The 26,813-nt window shown below is 38.3% G+C and overlaps 1 protein-coding gene across 1 annotated transcript in view; it reads left to right on the plus strand.

Moving 5' to 3' along the window:
• The window catches only part of tbc1d5 (TBC1 domain family, member 5), a 377,143-nt gene that overhangs the window by 56,186 nt on the left and 294,144 nt on the right, over positions 1 to 26,813 (plus strand). Inside the window, exon 2 of the mRNA XM_052015950.1 lies at positions 21,442 to 21,519. The gene's annotated coding sequence lies outside the window, so the exon portion shown is untranslated. The remainder of the gene's footprint in view (positions 1 to 21,441; positions 21,520 to 26,813) is intronic.

A 26,813-nucleotide genomic window follows, 5' to 3' on the forward strand; every position in this document is an offset into this window, starting at 1 on the left:
GATGTTTTCACCACAAAACTCAGGTCACTGTTAAAATGATGAATGGATACCTATCCACCTGAGTGGATAACTTTAATAATGAAACGATTTATATAGTGTTACCTGGCTTAGTAACAGGATTTTCATCTTGGAGTCTGAAAGGTCATGAGTCTATTTAGAGAATTAATCTATCCAGATTGACACTGGTGTCAGGTACTGTGGCAATGCCACACTTTTGGAGATCCTGCCCTAAGAATTCTTTGGCGCCAAGAAAGGTTAATTAAATCAGCAGTGCAAGGTGGCCCAGTGAATGTTATTCTTTAAGGGCCTGCTGCTGCAAAATTTTATACTGCACAAAGCCCAAGGATGAACGTCCTCTAGGTTGAGACATGCATACAATGTGCAAACACAAAAAGGCTTTCAGTACACATTGGATTAATGGATCTGGTTGTCAAGCAGATTTGGAGAGTGTCTTGAGATTAGGAGGGTTGGGACCTGGAAGGCTGGACATGGCGTCAGGGTGCAATTTGTGATTGAATACTGGTGATGAGGTTAGGAGATGTGGATGTGTACAGTGATGCAGTTAGATGCCACCACATGTATCTGGGGACTTCCATATGTTAATCTGTCTGACCCACAGAACAACTGAAAGGAAAGTTGTGGACTTGGTAGTGTAGCGGTTAGCGCGATGCTGTTACAGTACCAGCGACCCGGGTTCAATTTCGGCCACTGTCTGCAAGGAGTTTGTACATTCTCCCCGTGACTGTGTGGGTTTCCTCCGGGTGCTCCGGTTTCCTCCCACATTCCAAAGTCGTACGGGTTAGGAAGTTGTGGGCATGCTCTATTGGCGCTGGAAGCAAGGTGGCACTTGTGGGTTCCCCCCAGAACACTATGCAAAAGATGCATTTCACTGTATGTTTTGATGTACATGTGACTAATAAAAATATCTTAACCTGTGAGAACCAGTTTGTGCTTTGTGAAGTATTTTCCCACAAAATTATATTGCTGAGTGATCATTAACCCTTGCATTGCTTCATGTTTTCTGTGCTGCTGTTTTTCTGATCAAATGACAGTCTGATCTGAAAGACTGATCTGTTAGTTGTTTTAAAAAACATGAAACAGTTCAAATAACATAAGTTCTCCTGGCCTCTGACCCACATTTATTCGTCACCTAACACTGCTAAAAGTGCATTATTTAGTTATACTTCACTTTTGTTTTTGGAAACTTGATGTGAACAAATCTGCTGCGTAATCCTATATTACAGTAGTACATCCATTTCCGAATTGCATGGAATAAATTTAAACTGGGAGTGTGAGCAGCCTGTGATCATGGTTCAAATCTGAAACAAGGAAAATAGGTTGAGTTTAACAGAAACGCATTTTAAGGAAGTAAACTGTAAATTAAGAAGCAGAAGCTGCAGAGTTGTAATATCTGTATCAATGTTGTGGGATGAAGTTGGATGGTGGAGGGGCATGGGTGGGGGAGTGAAAAAGACTTCAAAATTAGACATAAAAGCCACAAACCTGAAGACCTCCAAATGATTGGATCTCTTATTGAATCTTAGTGAATTTCATTAGCTACTTAAAAAGAAGCCTGGCTCTGTCTAGGTTCAGGACAGAAGCTGGAACAGAGACCAAGGGATAAAATGGGAGTTTGCGTGAAGTTCAGGTATGAAAGCTATAGCAAGGAGGAAAGAACCATTGAATACTCTGCACCAAGTTACTTTTGTAGAGGGACACTAAAGTGTGCATTTTTGTTGAAAGTTTGTATATAATTTGCCTGCCATTTTATTAATATTTAATAATCATGGCCAAAATATTGCAGGATTTAAAGCAACACAGATTTTTGAACATGGAGAACAAAAATCCAGTGTGTTTTAAGAAAATATTTTATGATGCAATAAGAGGACATTTTTTTGCTTCAAGGTGATTGGCTGGAGTTCTTAATAAGAATTGCAATTAAAAATGTTAGAGTACTATTGTACATTCTCTCATCTACCAAGGAATGGGAAGAAGGGAAGGAATCATTCTTTGTACTCGTGTTATAGATGAGGCACGAGATTCTGCTGTAACCATACAGGAGCTATTCTATTTGCATCTTGTTAAGTTGTCGGGGAGAACAGTGGTGTTTAAGCTTTCTCTCATGTAGTTTAACGCATTAGTTGTGTTTTCAAGGTTAAGTATTGTACATGTCAATAATATAGACCTTTAAAAAGAAAAACTATGTTAATGAGAACTTGCTAGATAAGTGGTATTATTAATAACATTATGACTGTAAACTGAAAGTCGATCCAATCCTGTTGTTAACATTTTGTATATCTGCCACTGTCACATTTTTTTCATTGAGTCCTTGAGGACTGGCTCAATGCACCAGCATTGAATATGACAAAAGAAGTTAATGGATAAATGCTGATAGTACAATGGATTTGATTTCCTAGCATATTCCTGGTCTCATAGATTGTGATTAGAAATAACAGTGGCTAATGTACTTTCTGAATGGTAAAAAGCTAGAAGCAATAGAAGTCTGAAGACAGAACTCCAAGCACACAGAAGCATGTCAGAAATTGATGTGAATGACTAATAGAATAGTGGTCTTCATATCTAGCTGACTTGAATACAAGAGGCAAAAGTTATGTTACCCTTTGCATAGCTCTAGTTAAATGCTTATTTCTGGGTGCCACACTGTATGCAACACATCTTGGCCTTAGAAGGAGTATGGCATAGACGTATCAGAAAAGGAACATGGACTCCAAGGATTAGATTACAAGGAGAGATTCCACTAACTAGAATTCCATTATCTGAAATGTAGAAGTTCAGGGGTTGATTTGATTGATGTTTTCACAATAAAGGGAAATTAGTTTGGCTGAGAGAAATATTTCTGGTTGAGGAGTTCTGAACCAGGCCTTCCAAGAGTAAATTTAAGAACTACTGCTACATCTGATTCCAGATCAATAGTTATTCAAACTGTCTCAATAACAAATGTGTGGACGTACATGGGCCAAGAGCTAGTTTATGAATTTAGGATGTATATTAGGCATGATCCCTTTGAATAGCAGAATGAGCTTGAGAGAGAAAATGGCCCATACCTATCCCTATGAAAGAGGGAGAATGAAGGCTTTGGGCAATAGCTATTGGCCTTTTCAGTGATATCTGCATCCCATAAGTGAGCAAAAGGATAAAGATCTCTCTTTTCTGTTTTCATAATGCTCTTCCAATCCTTTTGTGCTTCAATATTTTTCCTCCCTTTTTTTGGGGGGGGAGGGAACTATTCCCCTCGGAGTGATGGATTAAGGTTGGCAAAAATGTTGGAGAATAATAATAATGAGTATTCCCTGTGATTGAACTTGACTACAGGTCTTTAGCCTCTTTAATTTTACAGTTGTCTACAAACGTACACCTCGAGTGTGCTGGTTTAGTGATTAGTTAGCTATGCATTTCTGGCTACAGGTTTATTTTCCATTAATTCACTAAGGTTTGTTTTATACCCTCATCTGAGGTTTTGGCTTTTTTTTGATGAGCCAATGTGCCACAGTGCTTTGTAATTTATGAACATGGTGCTTTTCAGGTATTCACAATATTTCATGGAGTGAATTCCATTATCAAGGTAACAAATATGTTTAAGATGTAGTGCAAAATAGTTGATAATTTAAAAATAATAAACTAAAAGGTAAAAAGTGACAAGCCATTACCTTGAATTGTGGAGTGTGATTGTTCATCATCAATAGTTGGCTTGTCAGGCAACAATTTAAAACATTGCAATCATTTGTGTATGACTTGCAATGCATTGCATAACTTCTGGAAATTAAAACCAAAAAAGTCAGAAATAAGGTTAGTTGATTCGATTCAAAGGATGCTCTCTAATTACCATTTAAAGTAATAATTTATAAATAATTTCACTCTTTTATTTAAACTTTTTATTCCACTTGAATGTTATCATAAATGCAAGTAATTGCATGAATGTTTAAGGAAATATGAATAAAATGGTTTAATGAAGATTTCAGTGCATCGTTTTTGTGATGCAGATTTATGACAGCACGATGTTTCTGCAGTGAGTTATCTACTTCAAATGTACTCAGTTCTGCATGCTTTACAAATAATGATATTCTTAGTACTTTTATGGTTATGCATACAGTGTGTCTGAGTGTCGGTCAATATATTTGGTTGTGAATGATATGTCACTGAACTTGTATATAATTGTTTCTTGTAGAAGTTATATTTAAATGTTCGTATTTAGCTGGTGCAGGTAATAGTCCATAGAATTCAATTTGCTGATCTAATCAGTGGGTTTCAGAGTTGAGATCACCTCCATTTATTTTGTATCTAGTATTTTAACACTAAGTCACCCCAGCCAGGTCATTTCTTGTACAGATAGCTGGCTGAAAGAAGTTCAAGTCCTTTTGCTCATTTTCTATCCTGAAGAAGTGCAGCTTCCATTACCCAGCCATCACTGACCACTGATTGCCAAGCTTTCAACTTGCTTCCAAATGTGGCCTGACCTCTCCTGCCCCTACTGCCTAATTTTCATCCCCTCCCCACCCCCGCCAAAAAAAACCATGAACCTCTGAACCTGAAATATCAAAAGCAAGAAGGACTGTTTACCAGTGATTTTCAATGGCTCGTCTGATTCTTTCACATTAGTTTCTGATTGTCCTAACCATTAGTTAACAGATCAGTGTTTTATTAGGACATCAGGTGCTAGAATTCTTTAAAGTTGTAAAATTATGCAGCCGTTGAAGATCTTTATTCTAAGTTCAAACTATCTGCACAAAACAGCTGCTGTGAAATTTGTGTACTTTAACAGACGTTTTTCTTTGAATACATCTTGACTGATAGGATAAACAGGGTGCATGGATTGGACAAGCTGCCAGATGAAAAAGGCAGAGAGAATGGATACTTAAGGTTATATCTACCTTGTATATTCAGGAACTTTCAGCAAGTGTGAGATATTAACACCAGCGTTGGTGTCCTCACTAAAAATTGCCATCTGCTCCACAACTACAAACGTGCAAGAAAGAGGATTAAGTTGCCTGTGGCTGTCAGGTTGGCCATTCAGATAATACTTTATGCAGTTGCTGTTTCCAGGCTGGAGCTGGAGATATTTGCAGCACCTCACAATTTTCACTCTAGCATCCTCAATTCAAAGGGAGCTTGGAGTGTTACATTCTCTCCTGTCATCAGGCAGAGTCGCATGTGGCTTCAGAAGATTTGAAACTTTTCCAGGGTAGTGTTAACTTTCATGAATGGTACTCAGAGGGCATCACTGTTCAACTCAAGATCCCACTTTCTCATATCTAGCCAGTATGAAGTCTGAGGCAGCAAATCATGCAGGTCAGTACCTGGCAGTAGTCATGATTTCCTCATTTCCACTCTGCCATCTGCCTGCAAAACATCACAACAAAACCTAGCAAGGTGTCAGGGTCATCTGAGGGCATTTTTTTTTATGATTCTAGTGTGAAGCTGACCCTTGTGGGCACCAGGCATACAGCAAAGGTTGACTCGTGAAACATTAACTGAATGCATCATTAACATGCTAAGACAACATATCCACTCTGTGGACCTCCTGAGGGAACCTACAATACTTGGCTGAGCACTTGTCAAAGTTCGTTGTAAGTCTGCTATCAGCTCCATAACTTTGCCATTGAGCGCATGTAGTCCTTGGCATCAGCTATATGGTGAACAAGAAGGGGCAGAGGAAAGGTTGTCTGTGAACAATGTATTCAGCAGCAAAACTACCAAACGCAGACCAAAATTGTTATGTGCCAAATTTGTGCCACAATTTACTGTTGTTAACCATCACAGTTCTTCAGTACAGCATCCTACATCCAAAGACTGACTGACTTCCTTCTGACAACCTACCTTCCTTCTGACAACCTTCCTTCCTGAGTGTGTGCAATCAAATGTCCAATGTTCAATTCAATTTGCAATTCCTCAGTAAATGAAGCAGTATGCCTGCGTGCTGTACAGACTTAACACTATTATAAGATAGATACCTTCTACTAGTCATCTGTACATTGAAACACACAGTGAAATGCATCTTTTGCATAGAGTGTTCTGTGGGCAACCCACAATTGTCGCCACACTTCCGGTGCCAACATAGCATGCCCACAACTTCCTCACCCGTATTTTGTCTTTGGAATGTGGGAGGAAACCAGAGCACCCGGAGGAAACCCACACAGACACGGGGAAAATGTACAAACTCTTTGCAATCAGTGGCCGGAATTGAACCCGGGTCGCTGGCGCTGTAATAGTGTTACCCTAACCACTATACTACCGTGCCATGGTTTGATCAATGACAAGTAATATTCACACTACAAAAGCAGCTATGCAGTGACCATCTCCAACAAGAGGTGTGGAGTTGGGGAGGAGCGTGGGGGCAAGGGGTGTTGGGGGTTGGTGGGGGGGGGGAATGGAGGAGGAACAGACGGTCACAGGTCATTGTTGACAAAAGTTCAACAGGACCAAATACATCATGGCTGTGGCTACAAGAATAAATCATGGGCTTAGTATCCTTCAGTAGGTGTCTTGTGTCCTGACACCCAAATCATCCATGCCAATCCTGATGCCTATCTATGCCAATCCTATTTGCTTGCATTAGAATCATAGTGTTGTACTGCATGGCAACAGGGCCTTCAGCCTAACTTGTCCATGCTGACCAAGGTGCATACCTGAGGTAGTCCCATTTGCCTGTGTTTGGCCTATATGCCTCTAAACCTTTCCTATCCATGTATTTTATTTAAATGTCTCTTAAATGTTGTATTTGTTTCCGTATCTACGACTTCCTCTGATAGGTTGTTGCATATACCCACCACCATCTGTGTGGAAAAACTTGACCCTCAGATATCCTTCAAATTTCTCCACCCTCACCTTAAACCTATGTGCTCTAGCTCTAGACTCCCCCACCCTTGAAATAAGACTGACTATATACCCTATTTATGCACCTCATAATTTTATAAACCTCTAAGATTTATAAACCTTATATCAGCTTCCTACATTCAAGTGAGAATAAACCCAGCCTATCCAATCTCTCCTTACAAGTAAAGCCCACCCTCCAGAAACATGCTGGTGAATCTTTTTTGCATTCTTTCAAATACCATTACATCATTCCTGTAATGTGGTGACCAGAATTGTACACAATACTCCAAGTGTGGCCTGACTAATATTTTGTACAGCTGCCAGGCATGATTGAAAGACTTTTCAGCTGAAGTGAAAATATTCAGTCGAATCCCAACCTTTTTAGACCAGCTGAAGATGAGGAGTAAAATCTTGATAGCAATCATTAAAATATCCAAAAGGCAACTCTATAGGTAAACTGTGGAATAATAAATAACACTGACTTCATTTAATTTAAAAGTTTGTTTATACAGGGGAACATTATTTTTCATAAAGCATTCTGATAGTTCTATCAGGAAAACAGGAAGTCTGTGTCATAGTCAGGATCTTGTGTATGCTTGCAAACAAACTGAAATTGTTTATGTTAGAACCATGAAACTTAATGGGATTGTTGAACTTATGACAGATTTTGATAAATAGGGGAAAAAAAAATGTTTCCATTGACAAGGATGGTTGGTAACCAGAGGAAACATTTTAAGATAATGGGCCAAAAATGAGCTTCACTCTTATAGTTATGATGCGTCAGGAGTTGTGCCTCTACTTCCTGGCAATATTTTTCTGTTAAAGGTTGTCATAAAGTTGTTTCCAGTGTCAGAACAGAAACTTGAGCATACATTGTAGGCTCAAAGCCCAATCTGGTACGGATGGTACTATCGTAAGTGCAGTATTTTGAATGAGATATCACATCACATCAGTCCTTAAGTGGATTAAAAATTCTCTTGGTATGGCTTAAGTTTTCCTTCAAATTAGTTTCAGTTTAATTTAAAAAAAAACTTTTTGCAGTTTCTGTTTTCAATTTGCTTTGTGCTGCAGGACAATAATGGAGGTACATTTCATAACAGTAAATTTGTAATGAACTTGGATATGACATGCCATGAGAAATTTCAACTGCCTATCATGGTTATGACCTTGTACTGCTTCAAATGTTTTTTACTGTGCTCAGGATTTACTTGTCCGTTTCCTGATACAGAGTAAAACAAAAAAAAAAGATAATCCTGGAAACATTTTGCATGTCTGCTGGGGTTTGAGGAATGAAAATAAAACAATTGCAATTTGAAAGTGAACCTTTATTCAGAATTGAAAAAAGAGACAGACACTTCTAGGGAAGAACCTGTTTTACATTTTTTTAAAATTTGTCTTTTGTCCCTACAGATAGTGACCTACCTGCTTTGTCTTTTCTACAATTTGTTTCAGTTTGCCACCTCTTGTAGTATGCTCTTTGTTTCCTAGTTGTCGGTTTTGTATCTGTATTTGTCACAAAGCTTTTTACAATGCAGTTTTGTAAAAAAAAAGTTGCAAATAAGAGTAATAGTCAAGTGCTACTTGTTTGCTGATTGTACTCACTCTATATTTATGCTCCAGTTATGAAGACCTAGTCATATGTTTTGTTATTTTGCAGTGTATTAACTGTAGTCATAAGTTGTACATCAGTTAAAGGAGGGACATTTTCTTTCCCGCACTGTTATACTGTTTCTGACTGTACAACTTAGGATATATTAGCTCTTATTGAATGCAACATTTTATGGAAAATGATCATGGAACATTGACAACAAACTCAGATACTAACTTAAGTCTTGACCTAGTTTCAACCACTTAGCAAATTTTAAACTTCTACCTAGAATTGAAGCCTTTGTCATGGGACGCATTCGTAGATAAAGTAAGTTAATGCAAGTTTATGTGTGAGATGATTTTTTTTATATACTTCACTAGATTTCTAATGTAAATTAGTGGTAGCAGTAACCATCCACTTGAGAGATTGTTCATATGAAATTGCACTTATAACATGAAGTACATTGTGTACTGTCCTGGGAAAGCTCTTGTTTATCTGTCACTTCTGCTGATGGTTATTGGCTGCAGATAACATGAAAATTTAACTTGGTGACTTCTGCACTTCAAGAACCTCCTGAAGTGTGGTTTTGCTTATCCTGAAAGCAAAGGATGGTACTGTTTAAAAGTATTTTTTGCTTTCTTTGCAGGACATCCCAAAGTGTTTATAGCCAGTGAAGTACTCTTTATGAATACTCACTGTGGTAATGCACAAACTGTAGCAATACATTTACGTTCAGCAAGTTCCTGCAAGCAGCAATTTGTAAACGTCACGTGGACTGTTGTATTGTAAGAAATGTAGATTGGGCAATAAATATAGACACTTGGGATAAATCTACAGCTCTTCAGAATACTGTGGTAGAAAAAGTAATGTCCATTTGAGAGAGCAGGTGGGGCAGTGGTTTCAGATGTCTCATCCAAAACTGAAATGCAGGACTTCTGTTACAATAGTGCCACCTCACTACTGCACTGGATTGTCATGCTACATTTTTTATGGAAGTGAGACTGGAACCCAAAATCACCTTATTTTGGAGGCCAGAATGTTAACCACTGAGCCACAGCTAATACCCTCTTGTAGCTGAAGAACAAATTAAGTTTGTTTCATTTATTACAATGGGTCAATAGCTTATCTGATTTTTCATCAATTAAACTATATGAATCACACAAGTCATAGCTTTGCACTATTTTGCCAGTCCAATCATCTTTTTCTTAAATCTACTCATGAGAGAATTTTTTTTTAATCATTTGAAAATGTTTTGACACTTTAAAGCTGAGCATGATCAAGCCTTAAGGCTCACATTGCAGAACATACCAGAGATAAGGTTGGACAAATTTGAAGTTGGTGAGTGAATGGGAAATTTTGTGTTAGAAAGAGTGTGAGGTTATGATGTTTACAATTTTATGCTTCTAGTAATGGTATGTGTATCTGACAGTATGTGACAACTCTTGATTTCAACTGTATGGGGAAAATGATTTGCTTATATGCAACGTAGCAAAATGCGAAAAGGAAAGCCTAGGAACGTTCAATGCTGATAAAATAAGAAAAGAATAGAAGGATACAAGAAAGATTATAACAGAACATGAGATTGGAGCTAGAAGTAAGGGATAGTTATAGAGCAATATAGCACGGACACAGGCCCTTTTGGCCCAACAAGTCCATGCTGACCGTGGTGCCCACCCATCTAGTCCCAATTTCCTGCAATGGCCCATATCCCTCTAAGCCCTGCCACTGCATGTACCTATCCAAGTGCTTCTTTAATGATACTATTTTACCTGCCTCAACCACTTCCTCAGGCAGCTCGTTCCATATACTCACCACCCTCTGCATGAAAAAATTGCCCCTCAAGTCCCTTTTAAATCTTTCCCCTCTCACCCTAAATCTATGCCCCCTAGTCCTCAACATATAGGATTTCCACTGAGATCAGATTTTTACTTCATTTTGTCTGACTGTGAAAGGAGTGTCAGAAATGTGTCTTTAGGCGTTAGAGTAGTATTCATAGAGAAAACAAAGGACTGCAGATGCAGGAATCTAGATGATAAACACAGCGATGCTGGAGGAACTCGACAGGGTACCCAGCATCTGTGGAGAAAAGCAGGTGGTCAATGTTTCAGGTCAGGACCCTTCTTCAGGACAAATTTTCCTATCTTCAGTTGGCTTCCCCTTTTCCTATCTTCAAATCGTCCACCTATCACTGCTCTGCTTTTCCCTCCAATATATTGGGCTTCCCATTTTCCTATCTTCAGTCTTGAAGAAGGGTCCTGACCCGAATCATTGACCGCCTGCTTTTCTCCATGGATGCTGCCTGGCCTGCTGAGTTCCTCCAGCATCATTGTGTTTTTCATCAGAGCAGTATTCACGTACGTGATGAATTTGGGTATGGTTGGGAAATCAGAACTGTTTTGGGAAAGAACTTGTATGTGGTCCAGAATGAGCTACTTACCTTCAGCTCCTATTCCTTCAGGATGCATTGGCTTCCTGTACCGCAATTATGAAATTCACTATCCTGTTTCTAATTTAAGATCTTTACCTACTCTAGCCTCATTTTAGTTCGCAAATCTTTCCCTTTTAATGTTCTGGTATTTTCCTCTTGTGCCAATCTCTTCCCCTCCACTAACCCATCAGTAGCACAGCCTTTTAGGTTGCATAATTTATTTGGATTCTCCAATTCAAAGCCTTTCTACTTGCTGCTTCTCTTTCTCAACTCCCTATCTTTACTGAATATCAAAGTAGTCTTGACAGGCTAAATGGCCAACTCTAGTTCCTGTTCTTCCAAAAGCCTCTGCAAATCACTCTTTTGTCATGCTTTGTCATTTCTCCAGATGAGTCCCCCAAACCTGCACTTTGGGATTTTTCTACATTTGAAGCTGCTTTTTAATTGTGAGAGCAAAAGACTTGAATGCAGCCGTGTCGTATTCAAGATGTGTTTTAATTTATGATCAAGGGATTCAATGAGACTGGGCATGGCAATGGAACCCCTAAACAGGATGGCTGTATTATGGTAGTAAGTATAAGTTAAACTTTTAACAGACATGAAAGGAGTAAAGAAAGATTTTTATCATCTAGCAAAGGGTCAGTAGGAGCAAACTCCAGTAACTTGGCCACTGTGATTTGTTAGACATTATTCATGTATTACTTTGATCAGGATGTATAGAGAGTGGAATTAGCAAACAAATTGATGTTAAAGAAGGCATTAGTAGCACAAATAATAAGTGAGTGTACGGGAAGTACCTATTCATAGAAAACAAGTCACAGAATGCACTCTTGAATACAAAAAATATTTGAGAAGGAGTTTGATAGCAATAAACACATCTGATCATATAATAGCATATTGTTTAGAAATGCATAATGCCAGATTCTAACAAAGATTTGAAGGTAATTGGCATATTGACAGGCAATTTTAATGGGTTGCAGAGTTTATGTGGTATCTGTTGTGGGTAACAAGATCGCCAGTAAAATGCCCATGCTAAAAACAATGATGATGCACGAATTTTTAAAGTGATAATTTGAGAATTACCAGATGTTTCATGTGGATAAAGGAAGTAGAGCTTCATTGTTTGCCATTTGGTAGTGATCACTTGGGATTATGTAAAATAGTTCAGAGAGTAGATAGCCTGATAATAAGTGAAATTGAAGTGAGCAAAATTTTCAGAATCATAGATCTGGAATATGATGAAGGAGATAATAGCAGGATCAGAGATTTTGTTGGAATCCCAATGAACACAAAGTCGATCGACCAGAAGGGCCTAAAACTTAATGTTAGCCATAATGCTAACATTTTAGAAGGAGGTTCCTAATCAAGATGAATTGGAGGAAATAAAGACCTAGAAAAGGATGGTTGTCTTTTCAGGAGAAACTTGTTTATATCACTAGGATAGAGAAAAATCCAGAATTTTTGGAGTTTAGGGAGAATGAAGTAGTGAATTTTTGGACGTCGTAGAGGAGATGCTTGCTTTTGCCCCTAACTTGATAACATATACTAGTTGTTTCCCTATTGTCACTCCAGCTGAAATCTAACTTACTCAGGTTTAAGGTCAATATGCTATCAATACGCTAACTGACATGTGGTAAAGGGGCATTTATTTTTCCCTGAACTTTGCATAAAAATAAAAATGAAGGAAGTAAGGGAGGAAATTGCAAAGGCTCTGACAACAATTTTTCAATCCTCCTTGGATATAGGAATCATGCCGTAGGACTGGAAGAGTGTTTTCATTGAATTATTATCCAAAAAAGATGGTACAACCCAAGTAATTACAGCCCAGTTAGTTAATGTCAGCGGTGGGTAAATTATTGGAATCTATTCTGAGGGGTAATATGGACTTTTTATTTAGATAGGCACAGATTAATCAAAGGCAGTCAACATGGATTTGTGAAAGGAAGATCATGTTTGACTAATTTGAGTCTTTTGAGGGTCGATGAGGCCAGTGTATTTGATGTAGTTTACATGAATTTTAACTAGGTTTTTGACATGGTCACACATAGCAGGCTCGTCAAAAATTTTTTTTAAAAAACCTGGGATCCAAGGGAGAATGGCAACCTGGATTCAAAATTGTCTCCGAGCCAGTGGACAAAGGTTGGTTGGTAAGTTGGAGAAAGCATTAGTAGCACAAACAATAACTGAGTTTGCAGGAAAATGCCCGTTCATAGTAAGGAAAGGGGAATGATTGGCATTTTTAGGACAAGATGGCTGTTACCACTAGGTTCAGTATTTGATCCTTTGCTGCTTATAATGTGTTTTAATGATTTTGACAAATATAGAGGGGATGATAAAGAAGCTTCCAGATGGTTCAAAAATTGGCTGTGTGGCTTAACAATGAGGAGGAAAGCTTTAGACTCAATGAAAATATAAATATTTCTGTCTGGTCAATTAGGCAGAAAATTGGTAACTGGAATTTACAGCAGAGAAGTGAGCTTTATGAACTTGATGGGGGCAAGGAAATATTCAATAAATGGGAGAGTGAAGGACTAAAGGACCATGCAAATATACATTCACAGATCCAAAAAGTTGGCAGAACAGGTTAATAGATGGGTTAAAAATCATACAGGATGCTTTCCTTTATTAGCTGATGCATAGACTACAAGAACAGGGTAGTTGTGTACTAGTTTGATCACGTTGAACACAACATTTTAGTTCTGGTTATCTTCTAACAGGAAAGTTATGATGAAACCGGAGAGAATGTTGGACAGGTTAAAACAGGTTTAGGGATATTGCCAGGACTGTTTTCTCCGGAATGGAAGAATCTGAGGAGACAGTTAATTGAGGTGTGTATGACAGAATAACAAAGAAGAACTTGTTCTTAAATCAAGGGGTCACAAACCAGAAGAGACAAACTTAAAATATGAATTAGAGGGTTGATGAGGAAAAATGATTTCACTCAAAGTGATAGGCTTCTGGAATTTTCCCCATGACACAGACACAATGAGCTGAAAATTCTATGTTGTAATTTTTTTTATTTCTATCATTTTAGTGAAATCCATTTTTATTTGTTTTTCATTCATAGGATTAAAAAGGTTATTTTTTTTATTATAGTTCACTGTTTCATATTGCACATCCAGCTTTCTGAAGGTGTGACTGATGTAGAGTAGAAAACAGCACCATCATAGCTTGTCAAATTAGATAAAAGTGCTGATACAAACAACCCAGTTATCATTGCTAGGAGTGAACTGAAAAGATTTTAATTTCTCAGAGTTCAAGAGTTTTTAATCTGAATGCACTTGGAATTCATAGCTAATGGAAAAAAGTTTATAATAAAAACAAAGTGCTGCAAGCACTCAGTAGTAAGAATTGGAATTGGTTTATTATTGTCACATGTACTGAAGTGCAGTGGAAAAACTTGTATACCGTTCATATGGATCAATTCATTACACAGTGCATTGAGGTAGTACAAGGTAAAACAATAACAGAATGCAGAATAAAGTGTCACAGCTACAGAGAAAGTGCAGTGCAGGTAGACAATAAGGTGCAAGGTCATAACGAGATAGATTGTGAGGTCAAGGAGTCCATCTTATTGTACTAGGGAACCGTTTAATAGTCTTATAACAGTGGGATAGAAGCTGTCCTTGAGCCTGGTGGTACATGCTTTCAGGCGTTTATATCTTCTGTCCGATGGGAGAGGGAAGAAGAGAGAATGACTGGGGTGGGTGGGGTCTTTGATTATGTTGGCTGCTTTACCAAGGCAATGAGAAGTGTGGACAAAGTCCAGTGAGGGGAGGCTGGTTTCCATGATATGGTGAGCTGTGTCCACAACTCTCTGCAGTTTCTTGCGGTCATGGGCAGAGCAGTTGCCATATCAAGTTGTGATGCATCCAGAAAGGATAAAAATTAGTGAAGGTTGATGGGGACATGCCAAATTTCTTTAGCCTGCTGAGGAAGTAGAGGCACTGGTGAGCTTTCTTGCCATGGTGTCTATGTGGTTGGACCAGGACTGGCTTTTGGAGATGTTCATCCCTAGGAACTTGAAGCTCTCAACCTTCTCAACCTCAGCACCATTGATGTAGACAGGAACATGTACATTGCCCCCCTTCCTGAAGTCAGTGACCAGCTGTTTTGTTTTACTGACATTTAGGGAAAGGTTGTTGTCATGATATCATGTTACTAAGCTCTTTTCTTTTCCCCCTTCCTGTACTCCGACTCTTCATTATTTGAGATGCAGCCCACTACGGTGGTATCATCTGCAAACTTGTAGATGGAGTTAGAGCAGAATCTGGCCATGCAGTCATGAGTATATAGGGAGTAGAGTAGGGAGCTGAGGACGCAGCCTTTTGGGATACCCGTGTTGAGAATAATCATGGTGGAGGTGTTGCTGCCTATCCTCACTGATTGTGGTCTGTTGGTCAGAAAGTCAAGGATCCAGTTGCAGAGGGAGGTCTTGAGTCCCACATCTAGGAGTTTGGTGATGAGTTTGCTTGGAATTATAGTATTGAAGGTGGAGTTGTAGTCAATAAACAATAGTCTAACGTAGGTATCTTTACTGTCCAGATGCTCCAGAGATGAGTATAGGGCCAGGGAGATGGTGCCTGGTGTAGACCTGTTTCGGCGATATGTGTATTGTATTGGGTCAAGGTTGTCTGGGAGGCTGGAGTTAATTCGTGCCATGACCAGCCTCTCAAAACACCTCCTGATGGTGGATGTCAGAGCCACTGGGCAATAGTCATTAAGGCACATCACCTTGTTTTTCATGGGTACTGGGATGATGGTGGTCTTCTTCAAACAGGTGGGAACCTCAGATTGAAGTAGGGAGAGGTAAAAATGTCTGCAAATACCCTTATCAGCTGGTCTGCACAGGATCTATGGACACAGCCAAGGACACCATCTGGGCCAGATGCATTCTGTGGGTTCACTCTCCGGAAGACTGCTCTTGAGTTGCAACAGTGACTATGGGTTCAGGTGCATTGGAAGTTGTCAGGGTGGGTGGCTGTTCAAAAGGTGTATAGAATATTAAGCTCATCAGGAACGGATGCACTATTATCGGCCATGCTGCCCGACTTCATTTTGTAGCCCATTATAGCATGTAAGTCCTGCCACACCTGATGGCTGGTCTGGGATTCGATTTTGGGCTGGTATTGTCTCTTGTCATCTCCGATAGCTATATGGTGGCTGTATCTCGATTTCTTGTACAGGTCAGGGTCACCTGATTTGAATGCTGCAGTCCTATACTTCAGGAAGGAGTGGTTCTCCTGGTTCATCAATGGTATCTGCTTTGGAAACATCTGGATTGTCCTCTTTGATACACAGTCCTCAATACACATGTTGATAAAGTCCATGATGGTGGTGACATACTCATCTAGACTGGCAGCTGAGTCTTTGAGCATGGACCAGTCTACCAAGTCAAAGCAGTCACGTAGAAGCTCACTTATCTCCTCAGACCAACACTGTATGACTTTCTGTACTGGATCCTCCTGTTTCAGCTTCTGTTTGTATGCAGACAGGAGAAGCGCAGCCTGGTGGTCTGATTTACCAATGTGTGGGCAGGGTGGCTCAGTAGGCATCTTTGGTTGTACAACAATGGTCAAGGGTGTTTGGGCCCCTGGTGGGACAGGAGATGAGCTGGTAGTATTTTGGTAAAACACTCGAAGTTGGCTTGTTTGGTGTCACTGGCTATGATGAAGAGGGCCTCTGGGTATCCTGCTTCAAAGCTGTTGACCACAGAGTATAGTTCATTGAGTGCAGGCTTCACGTCCATCTGGGGTGGGATGTAGACTACTGTCAGGATAGCTGAAGTGAACTCCCGTAGCAGGTAGTATGGGTAACACTTCACTGTTAGATATTCCAAGCTGAGTGAGCAGGAATTCGCCAGGACTGTCAGCATCTGTGGATGTTTCAGGTTTGGGGAGCTTCATCAGAACTGGGAAAGAAAGAAAAAAGGCAGAGTAAAGAAAGCAGGATAAAAGTTCATACTGCTTAATATGACTTTTATTGATTAGGCAGGGAGAGTGGACTGACAAATTATCAATGTTGCTTTGCTTTCTTTTTTCTTCTATTTACTGTGTGTAAATAAACTACATAAACTCCAGTCATTAAAATCGTGCATTAATAATACATTTTGCCATCTGGGAAGATTTAAACTGCATTAGATTGGATTGACAGTACATAAATAATGCATTTGGTACCACCTTCAGTTCATTGACTTATTCCAGTTTTTAAAATTTCTCTTTTAACTATTTTAACAGTCTGTTAACTTAAGGGCAAAACATGTCAGGAGATTCTTGTTGCTTTGGGCAGGTATGTAGATGTATAAACTAATATACATGCTTTGTTTTGAGTGATTTCATTTTCCAATGCATGGCTAAATTAATGTCTAAATCTTATAACAATGGAGTTAGTTGAGAAAAGGCCCCAAGACAATAAAAGCAAATTTAGGTCATAAACTCACCTTTAACTGAAGGAAAAAATATTTTAATTAAGGAAGTATGTTAAATTGCTTTGTGATAGATTAGCCAATCTATATAATACTCCTGTAAAAAGATAAAATCTACGTTTGTTTTTAAATTATAACTGCATTTTTTCTTTATTTCCACTTGTACTTCCTCGACCTTTTTTAGGTTTATTGAATTGTCAAATTCTCCTATTACTGCCATCTGTTGCTTTGCACCATTATCCCTTTTGTCATTATACTTGCTGGCCTGCCAAGCTATCATAGATTTTCCCATTTTGCCATTTCTTTCTCTTATTTATAAAGTCATTGGGTTATACGATACAGAAACAGGCCCTTCACCCCACCATGCCTACCATTACGCACCCATTTGCATTAATTCCACTTCTTAAAAAAAAATGTTGTCCCACATTCCCATCAGATTCTACCACTCAGCCATACAGTAGGGGCAATTTACAGTGGCCTGTTAATCTTCCAACCCCCACATCTTTGGGATGTGGGAGGAAGCTGGAGCACACAGAGAGCACTGGAGGTCGGGACTGAAGCAGCTCAACTAATTGTGCCACTCTTTTCTTTATCTATACATAAAGAATGTAATATCACTAACTTTTTCCAGTGTTGCTAAATATGTAAGTGTAACTCACTCTACAGATGCTAAGAATTTTGAGAATTTTCTCTTTATTTTAGGTTTATTACACTTGCAGTAACTTACTTTTGTTCGTCTGAACCTCTATGGTTTTAGTTAATTTTAATCTCCTTTGATTTTCCATGATTCAATAGTGCCTTTATTTTGTTAATAACTTTAGGTTTAAATCCTTTCTTCAGGGAGAGTTTACCTACATAAGTAAATATTTTTATTCAATGTTGATTCTTCATATTATATTTCAAAATCTTTATTTTGTTCCTCAAGACTTATTATTCTATAGTTAACTTTCAGATTTTCTTTGTTTTGAAATTTCTAGGAATATCTGATGTGGTTAAGCTTGATGCACACAATAATGGAAAACAAATTTAAGGCAAAATTCCACGTGCAAACTCATCGACAAACTCAAATCAGTGTATTCTGATGAAAGGTCATGTACCAAAATGGTAATTCTGTGTCTTTTCCCACAGATACTGCCTTAGCTGCTGAGTATTTCTGGCATTTTCCATTTTACTTCAAGTCAGTGTGACTTCAGGGTAAATATCAGGAAAGAATAAGGAATTGACTAACAGATAATATTTTAGGATGTGTTGGGTTAAAGTAGAGATATTTTGACTGGTGTGTCTTGAGGCTTAGTGTTATTTCTAAATTTCAGGAATGACTGGAATTCACAAACCCACTTGGTCAGTTGTTATAGTAAAACAAAACTGGAAGGGACAGTACACTTTGGGCAAATAGAGCAAAAGTTACAGAGTGAGTGGGATAAGTTGTATAAATGGACAATGGAATAACAGATAATATTAAATGCAGAAAAAAGTGCTGCATACACGTGATCCCGACCTTATGGCCGTGCAGGTAAGAGAATTTTGCTCTTACTGAATTCACAAATCATTACCTAAAAATTTGAGATATGGAATAAAATTCACTCTTATGGAACTTGTGTGAAAAAAGTAAATAAATAAAAAAATATTTCTTTTTCTGCATGTAATGTGGGGGTCACCTGAATATATAGCTATGAAATCAGTAGTAGTACTATTATAAAGCAAATTACAAAATGTCAGTCGTGCAATATTTGCCATCAGTCTTGTCTCTGTGGGTTCAAAAAATCTGAGCACAATAATCTAGACTCACCTTCCAGTGCAGTACTGAGGGAATGTTGCTGTTTCTGAGAGCTTTTTTTTGAAGAATGTTAGACTGAGGCCCTGTCTGTGATCTCCTTGGATGTATAACATCTCACAGCACCATTTTGAAGAAGTATTTGTCACAGTGTCCAAGGAAATAAACATCACTTAATCAGATTATTTGTTCATTATAATTTACTGTTTGTGGAAGTTCACTGTAAGCAATTTCATGTTTCCTGTATTACAACAGAGATCCTTCCAAAGTACCCCATTAACTATAAATTGCTTTGGCATTGCCCAGCATGTAAAAGATACAATAGAAAGTTGATTTTCTTTGTGAAAGATTACTTCCTGTTCATTTCTTAACAGAAATTAAACTCATTGGCAATTTGGAGAAAAAGATAAATGTACATGTTTGCATACCTCACACTATTTTAGTTACTCATTGACACTGAACTTGCTGGTCTTGTTCTCCAAACCCCCATCTTTGTAAGCTCTGACTGTTCGGCAAGGTATCTCCAATTCCAGTTCCTGGATTTAGCCATTGTCCATAAGACTCTAAATTCTTATTTTTTTCTATCCATGCATGTCTCTTCTTTAAGATGTAGCCTAGTATTTCTCTCTCATCCATTATTATCAAACCAGGATATCAACTCTGGCTCAAAGAGTGCAGACAGACATACTGAAAAATGAGGTCTCAACCAAGTGACACTGCAACATAGAACTGCATGTGTGCTAAAAAGCAAAAATAGCATGCAATATACAGAGCTAAGTGATCCCACAACCAAAAACTCAGATTAAGGCTGGTGGTGGACAATTAAAAATCTATTTAACAGATGACAACTCCAAGGACATGCCCATCTCAAAGATGACAGATCCTAGTGTGTGCATGTTAAAGAAGAGGCTGAAACATTTGCAACCTCCAGCCAGAACTCCTGACTGAATGCTCCATCTCAGCTTCTTTGTAAGATTTCTATCATAGCAGAAGGCAACCATGATCAATTTTTATTTACTCCATGTAACGTCAAGATATGACTGAGAGTACTAGGTACAATTAAAACAATGAAACCATTCTGACTGTAGTACTATTCTTGCACTCCAGAACTAGCTACACTGTTCCAGTGCAGTTACAATAATTGCCTAACTATATTGTATCTGCAAACAGCAGGACCATTCCAAATTGGCTGGTTATTGTCCAATCAGTCTGCTCTGAATCGTCAAAAAAGATTCAGTTGACAGTATTATCAGGCTGCACTTATTCCCAAATAACCTGTTCATCGATGCCTAATTTGGGTTTCAACAAGGCCATTGACTCTAGGCTTCCTCAGAGCCTTAGTCTAACAATGATCCAAAGTGCTGAATTGAGCAGAAAGGGATTATCAATTAATGCTGCCCCAATCAAGCAGTCTTTGGTTAAAAAAGACAAGTAGTTGTTTTGAGATGGTCAGGCAAGAATGAAAGTCAATTTACATGTTGCATTAGTTTGATATGAGGCGTATACTTTGCAAGGATGGTAATATGATGAAAACTTCCTTGTGTCGTAAACATGCAAAAGATGGTACTTTTAATTTTGTAGGTAAATTATTACCAGATCCTTTGATTCTCCCTGACATTGTGGATAGTTGATTCAAGGATGTGCCATGGTTTCATAATAGTATTGAAAATACATAAACTCTAGATGTTGGAAACATGAAATAAAAACAAAAAAAATGCTGGAAAAACTGGGCAGGCCATGCAGCGTTTGTGGAAAAAGCAGCAGTGTCCACATTTCGGGTCAAAGACCGTCCGAACTGGTAAAGTGAGAAAATCAAGTTTGCATAGCTTAGGGAGGGATGGCTCAGAAACAAAGGGGAAATTTGTGATGGGGGTGAAGGCAGGGTTGCTGTAGTTCATAATTTAATTGTTTTTAAATCTTTCTCAGTGCTACGTTGAGGAACTTTTGCATCTATAAGTTTTATACCTATTTTGACGCAAGTATGCTACCCCAGTTAATACATGATTTTGAAGGTTTAGAATGATACGTATTTATTTGAATTTTCATACTTTTATCATACTTGTACTTATAACAGCAGAAAATGGTGGAATTACTCTGCAGGTCAGGCACTTTTGTTAGAAGCGATTAAAGTTTCAGATTGACCTTTCATCAGTACTTCCGGTTAGATCTGTTTTAATTCCAGTTAAATTCCATCTTCCATGTAACCCTAAAATGTAATTTCTTGCTACTACTTTTGGATAATGTTAGTCATGTTCTTGGGTTATTATTTTAAATTTATTTGTGAAGTTTCATGGAGTATAGCTCATTGTTAACATTAGAACTTAATAAGCTAACTTCAGACAATTTTGTAACTGGTTGGCAGCATAATAATTTGCTCTAATAATTTTGTCTTTTAGGTGTTGACCAACTGAGCTTACAGAGTGTTAAATCAAGTATTACTGAAAAATTTGGAGTAAATCCTATCCTGCTGATTGGTGAGTTAGTTTGTATGTAATCAGGAGGTAGAGATTTCATTATCTGCTTCAATCCAGGGGTGCATTGAAGTTCATGCCAAGCTGGTACAGAAATGTCACTGTTGTTTGCTGGAAGCTGTATAATTTTGCAAACAGAAGTGACTGATGTTGGGGGAACAATATCCAAGGGGCACAGCCTTAAACTGCAGCAGGAGTGAAAGGAACAGAAGAAAAAAGGCAGCAAATCGTGAAGGTCCCTGCTTGGCATCCATCGCCTCATTATCTGCATGGGATGCAAGGGTTTCCTTGATAGAGAAATACTTCGGAATCAGATGTATTATCACTGACTTAGAAGATGTGAAATTTGTTGTTTTGCAGCAGTATAGTGCAAAGACACAAAATTATTATAAGTTACAAAAATAAATAGAGCAAAAAAAGGAATATTAAGGTTGGTGATTATGGGTTCATAGACCATTGAGAAATCTGATGGCGGAAGGGAAGAAACTGTTTCTGAATCATTGAATGTGGGTCTTCAGGCTCCTGTACCACCTCCCCGATGGTAGTACAAGAAGAGGGCATGTCCCAGATGAAGGTCCTTAGTGATGGATGCCACCATCTTGAGGCATCGCCTCTTGAAGATGTCCTTGATGGTGGTTTCTCATAATGATTTCTCATAACAAGCCTGCAAAATCATAGTCCTTTATGTAAGCTAAGTCCTCCAATAGTTACCAACAACACAGTATACCAATGTAAACAAAAATTGTTGGAAATGGTCAGCAGGTCAGGCATTGTTAATGGAGAGAGAAACAGAGTTGATGTTTCAGGTTAGCGACCTTTCACTAGAACTCTTTTGATCAAGGATCATTGACCAGAAACTTTAGTTTTGTTTCTCTCTTCACAGATGCTGCCTGACCAGAGAATTTCCAATATTGTCTTTATTTTTAAATGTCAATTTTTCAGGATCTGTAGCATTTTACTTTAATAGTCAGATGGATGAATCCAGATGGAAATAATCACTTGCATGCTTATTGCAGGTCCATCAGCACTGGTTATAAGCCATCAATAGATTAATCTTGGTTTAGTTACTGAAGTGACGTGGTACAACTGCTTTCAGTGGCTGATAGCTCACCCTCATTTTTTTCTGTGAGTACATAAAATGTATTTGTGCACTGCTTATTTGAGTGGGGATCCTCACATCTAGTGGAGAGAGCTATAGTGTCTCTCCTGGTTCCCATTAGCACACAGGACCACCCTCCTTTTCTAAATCCAAGATGTCTTTCTGTTCCCTGCAACCTCTCTATCCACCGTGGTATCCACAATGTGTGTGCTGTTGTTTCATTACTCTGGTGGTTTTGCCTTTTAATGGCAGGTGCCCTTAACAGATTGGTGTGCTCCCAATTCGCAGCAGCTGCATTTTACTGAGCATTGCCCCATTTCTATTTTATCACATGTGTAAACCACTTTAATGCTATTTGACAATCTTTTTTGCTAATTTCAATTTTTGTTGTGAGAAACAAGATAGGGAACTAGCATGAACTGCCGCAATCGTTTAATATACGTATCAAAAAAGGAAGAAATCCAGCTTCTCAGCATATAACTATTTTTGTTTGATCATACGCATTATCCACTGATTTCCCTGTCTCTTAAGTAGGAGTTTTATTTAATTTTTCCACAAAAATTTCACTTGGGGAATTCTGCGAGTTACTTTAAGGTATTGAAAGATTCCCATACTGTTTTCAGGTGGTGTTTCAAGCTGAAGCAATTTTTACTTCTTCCTTCATTCTCCTCATTATGGAACTACCTGGCCTCTGTTTTATTTTCTTATCGGTATCGTGAGTAAGAGTATGAGTGAAGAATTATTGAAGGTAATTTTAACTGAAGAACTTGAATGGAAAATAATTAGTGAATCACATTACACCTGACTGATTTCATTGAATGCCTTTTTTATATTATCCACTATTATCAAAAAGCATCTTTATATTCTGTGAATTATCCATTGGACATATATTTAGCTACCCCTTTCCCATCCCAGTGCAATCACATACCTGTTTTTATTGTGTTTACAGATATTTGTGAGATGAATACTTACAGCTGCAGAATTGTTGATTTCAGGGCTTTTTTGCGTAGGAGGAGTTGAAAATTCCAAACTGCTTGATCTCTTCAAGATACTGTTGGACAAATGCGAAGCGATGCAGTTAAATCAGGGTAGGGCATACAAATTGAATGACAAGCGCCTTGGGCAGGTTATTGAACTGTGAAGTACGTACATTGTACAAGCAGTTGGGGTACGTACATTATTTCCTTAAAAGTGGAACACTGGTCAACAGGGTGGTGAGGGTGGCATATGGCGTGTATGCCTTCATTGACCGAGGCACTGACTACAAGAGTCGGGACATCATGTTACAGATGAACAGATATTAGTTAGGTTGCACTTCAAGTATGGTGTGCTGTTCTGGTCACCACTCTGTAGGAAGGATGTGATTAAGCTAGAGAGAATGCAAAAAAGATTGATAAGGACATTGCATGGATTGGAGGCATGAGTTATCAGGAGAGATTAGATAGACTGGATATTTCTTCCGTGGAGCAAAGGAGGCCGAGAGGTGATATGATAGAGGTTTAAAAAGTTATGAGAGACACAGATAGGAGAGCAAGCCAGTGTCTGTTTCCATGGTTGGGGTGTCTAAAACTGGAAGATTTATGATGAGGAGAAGGAGGAGATTTTGAAGGGGATCTGAGGGATAAATGTTTCATAGAAAGAGTAGTTGATGTCTGGAATGAGCTGCTAGAGGAGGTGGTGGAGGCAGAACAGTAACGCTATTTAAGAGGCATCTTGACAGTACTTGAATGAGCAGGACATAAAAAGATATGGAATTAATACAGGCATATAGGATTAGTATAGATAGGCATGATGGTGGGCAAAGGGCCTGTTTCAATGCTGCATGCCTCCATGACTCTGACTATCGGAATCAGGTAAAGGTCTTGTTTATATCTTTATAAATAATTATCATTTGAAAGTGACTTTGAGGTACAATGTAATTCAGTACCTGTGACAAGTGTATCAGCACTTCTGTGTTGATAAAATAGTGAAGCATACACTGCCTTATTGAACAAGATGCTTTTATTTAAGCATTTTAAAGGATTTACTAAAAGATTTCAAGTCATTTGGAAAACATCATTGTACAATTTTCTATCAGCCTTCTGTCCATACACTCAAAATCACTCTGTAGTGTTCTAACATGAAAAATATGCTGCTTTAAAGGACCATGTCTGCTGAAATTAGATCACTAATGTTTTAGCGTTGTTTATCAAGGTGACAAAAGGTTTCAATTTATTAATGTTTATTAACCATTCACTGACAAAAAATCGAAAAGGTCATATGCCAGTTGAAAAATAATGCCTTGGGAACAGACGGTATTCCAGTTGAAGTTCTAAAATTTGGTAGAGGAAAACATGTCGCTAAATCCACAGCTTCATCTCCCACATCTGAAATGGAGATATGCTGGGGAAATTCAGAGATGTCATAATCATGACCATCTTCAACAGCAGAGAAAACTCTGATTGTAGGGCAAGCACAGTAGTGTAGCGGTTATTGTAATGCTATTACAGTGCCAGTGACCTGGGTTCAATTCCAGCCACTGTCTGTAAGGAGTTTATATGTTCTCCCCGTGTCTGCGTGGGTTTCCTCCAGGTGCTTCGGTTTCCTCCCACATTCCAAAGGCATATGGGTTCGGAAGCTGTGGGCATGCTATGTTGGCGCCGGAAGTGTGGCGACACTTGTGGGCTGCCCCCAGAACACTCTACGCAGAAGATGCACTTCATTGTGTGTTTCAAAGTACATGTGGCTAATAAAGATATCTTATAAGGCTGTATCTAGAACGTGAGATTTTTATCTTCAGGAAAATGTACAATACTGACATCTGAAGTGGATCAGCAGTTAATTTTAACATGCTTATCTGATAATATTGTGATCACTACTAAACTTTCTAAGCATTGTCTATTTTTTGTTTTACTGTTTTGCAACATTGCTGTAACCCTAATGTAGCAGCCCTTGACTCATCTAGTGGAGATGAAATTCTATAATAGATAGCTAAGCAAAGGCAATGGTAGTTGCAAGCTGGATAAATTTGGAAACTGAGATAAACTTTTATATATGTGTGTGTGTGTGTATGTATGTGTATATATATATATATATATATATACACACACACACACACACACACTCATACACACTCACACACACATAAATAAATAAATAAAATGTAGCTGTTGGAGGAACTCAGCAGGTCGAGCAGCATCTGTGGAGGCAAAAGGGATAGTTGGCTTTTCGGGTTGAGACCCTGCATTTCAGTCATCTGCCGTTTCTTGTGTCCCCCTTTTTATAGTAAATATAGTTTAAATTTGTATAAAGAAATTAAATCATTTTGCTTGTATTGTTCTTTCTGGGGCCAGTACAATCATTAAGATGCCCTTTTGACATTAAGTAGATGAGCATTTTGATATTTTTTCTCTCTATGGCATTTACCATTTATGTATGACATCAAGCACTTGTACACTAATCTTCCCAGCAGCCCTGAGAAGCCTTTGCAAGCACAGATATATTGAAGAAGAAATTTCAAAATATTTTCCTTCCACGCTCATTCAGGATTGGTTATTTCGGTTATCTTTTAATATATCAACAAATGAAGAATGTAAGAATTGAAATTACATGTTATACAGAACCAAACTGAACAGACCATCAAAACTTTAGTTGGCAATGCTGAAAAGATGGTGCATTTGGGTAACACTTAATACTGAAAAATGCTTAGTAAGAACAAATTCAAGAAGTATCTCATTATAAATTGATTTTAAAAAACTATTCAATTTATTTAAAAGTAACTTGTTTCAGTAAAAGTTGATTCAAGATGACTGAAGTTTTTAATATTTTATATTTTGTTGGCAACTAATCTAAATGTAACTTCTGGATTTATGAGGATGTGGCCTGGTTTGGCAAACTCTCAATTCCCTTTAGAGAATAGTTAAACAGTGATTAATCATTGTTTCTTTACCAAGTATGCAGGGAAAAGGGAAACCTGCATTACATACCTCTGAAGCAATTAATCCCTGTGATCTTTGCCAGCCTCTTCCTGATGATAAGTCTAAATACAAAACTGTGCCTAATTTATTGAATCGTGCATGGCAAAAAGTATAAAATGTATCATTTATTTCCCGTTATTTTGCCAAGCAGAAAGTGAAAACTTGCCATTTCTAAGAGTGCCACACACTGTACGTGGATAACAAATTAAATGAGCTAGGTAGCTGTGATTACAATGTAGCAA

Source organism: Pristis pectinata, chromosome 5 (genome assembly GCF_009764475.1).
Source record: "Pristis pectinata isolate sPriPec2 chromosome 5, sPriPec2.1.pri, whole genome shotgun sequence".
Classification (NCBI taxonomy): domain Eukaryota; kingdom Metazoa; phylum Chordata; class Chondrichthyes; order Rhinopristiformes; family Pristidae; genus Pristis; species Pristis pectinata.